Source organism: Pinus tabuliformis, chromosome 4_1 (genome assembly GCF_031772625.1).
Source record: "Pinus tabuliformis cultivar Carrire ecotype Pingquan chromosome 4_1, CPIR1, whole genome shotgun sequence".
NCBI lineage: Eukaryota > Viridiplantae > Streptophyta > Pinopsida > Pinales > Pinaceae > Pinus > Pinus tabuliformis.
In genome coordinates, this window is record NC_142303.1 from 695,422,274 (window position 1) to 695,424,597 (window position 2,324).

The 2,324-nt window shown below is 38.6% G+C and overlaps 1 pseudogene; it reads left to right on the forward strand.

Moving 5' to 3' along the window:
• The first annotated feature begins 1,218 nt into the window (after window positions 1-1,218).
• Window positions 1,219-1,986, forward strand: LOC149178042 (protein CURVATURE THYLAKOID 1C, chloroplastic-like; annotated as a pseudogene).
• Window positions 1,987-2,324: the final 338 nt, after the last annotated feature.

Consider the following 2,324-nt stretch of genomic DNA (forward strand, 5'->3'; position numbering starts at 1 on the left):
ATAAAAAAAATAAAACAGTCAACCAGCGCACTCATGTATGGTTTCACACGGGTTATAGCTTGATAGTTGGAAGCTCTAAATCGGCGATGAACATTCTTGTCATCTAGGATTTGAATCTCAAATGTAAAATATTTCTTCAGATTCTTGACAATCATCACCAAAAATGGCAGTTTAATACCAAGTGTCGCAGCAAGATCTGTAGGGCATGTGATGTTCACATTTGGGCCAACAATTTCCAGAACATCGGACTGAATCTTGTAACCATTTAATCTGTCCATTTACAACTTCTTTGTCCCATATTTGCAATGGTTTGCTCCCAAGGCTGTAGAGGATTGAAAGAAAACCGGACTGGAAAGTATTCTTGAATATCTTGACAATCAGCTTCCTGAGAATCGTGTCCTGATCAATTGATCTGCGTGAAAATTTTCATTCTGAGAAGAAGGACTTCTAATTGATGAATTCGTCCCCAGATGTCACAGGACTCTCACTGAGAAATTCTTGCTCTTCTACCACTATCACTTCACACATGTTCTACATATAAATTAATAACCTATTGAAATTTTAATCCCTGCCGCCACCATCACGCATGCAGTCATTATTCATAACTCAGATCAGTACTTTCTCATCATTCGATCAATCTATATCTTGAGTTACTTCCTCCCTATTAAATAATTCAAAGAAACAACATTTTGACTTGACGACCACGCTTCACTTGCACTTTCAAATCCAAACATTAGAAGATATTGTCTCTAAGTTGACTTTCATTTGCAGCTTCAGCTGATCTTGTTCAGGTTTTGGCTGATTCTGATTAGTCAAGTCACAGGCTTGACAAAGCCAATTGAATTTTGTTGGATTTGACAAGCAATCCATACGCAATCCCTGCAAACGTCAGTTTTCAAAAGCAGTTTGTGATCAACCCAGGACAAATTTAGAAAAAAGAAGACATGGGTTTTTTCCCTAATAGAATGAGTTATAAAACCCAGAAATTTTTTGCTTGAATTCCTAATGGTTTGAGAGGGAATCGCGATTCTTCGAGACCCTGTTTTGGTAACTGCGTAAAAAACGGTTTTCAAATCAATGTACAGAGAATTAGGGGTGGTCGATTGTTGATGGTTTTATAGAAATTTTTCAACATCTGGTGGATCTGCTGACATTATTTTCTCTCCATCTACCCATAAATCATAATAAGAACCTGACTGAGAGGCAAGAAGAGCAGTTTGAATATTTCGTGTCTCAAATTCGATCCTGCAGTTTTAGCTCTTTTGTGTAGAGATGGCTGCCTGCACAGCCTCTACATTTTTCTCATGCACTCAATTTCACGCTGCTCTGGGGCCTCCCAGGCAAGTACAGGCCTTCAAACGACGGTTTCTTGGAATGCCCGCAAGACACTCCAGTGTAAAACCAGAAAGAATGCGCTTTGCCCCTCAACTGTTGTTAGTGCAATCAACTCCGTTCCTTTGCTACCAAAATTTATGGAGCTTATTGGCCTCGGCTATGCACTATGGTTTACCTACCGCTATCTGCTTTTTAAGGAAAGCAGGAAGGAACTAGCGACTGATGTCGAGGAGCTTAAACAAAAAAATTACTGGATCCAAAGATGATTGATTTTATGAACAAGCAGCAAGCCCAAGTATAAGTTTTCTGCCTTCAGAGGGTATTTTTTTTGTCATTACATGATGCAGTAATTAAAGTTGCAGGTTTGCTCTCAAATGTATTGCGTGGTTTGATGGATTACTATGGCAAGTTTTTAAAACTTTCATCATTACCTGAAACAAATATTTGGCTCTTCTGCTGTATTCCTCGATGACATGCCAAGTGCCATAAAATTCTCCGAGGTCGTGTTAGCATTTTCTCAGATATTATTGTTGTCATCCATATCTTTTGATATTATCTTGGAAAAAAGATGATGTCTTAGATATTTAGAGTCTTATTGTCTTTGGCCAATCACATTGATTGATATGTTGAAAATAAGAAATTGCTTTGCCATTTGTAAAAAAAAGAAGAGCAGCAACTTTTTCTGCAGTTTCCTGCGCAAATAAATAATCTTTTCTCGTCAAATATGGTGCTGCAGGAGCTAGAACATTTCTATTCAAGTCACCACATGCTCCAAGTATGGATCCCATATTTCTGATGATGGTACTCATAACTGTCTTCCGATCCTTCTTAAGCACGCCATGAAGTTGAAATGTCTGTCTTGTCGTAAGTCGAAGAGTTCCAATCCCAAACTCATCTGCAAGATCATCCATTACCAAGTAGAGTCTATATGGAACTTTCCCTGTCGGGTTCTTCGTTCGAAGCATGAACTGATAAGACTTGCCTCCTTT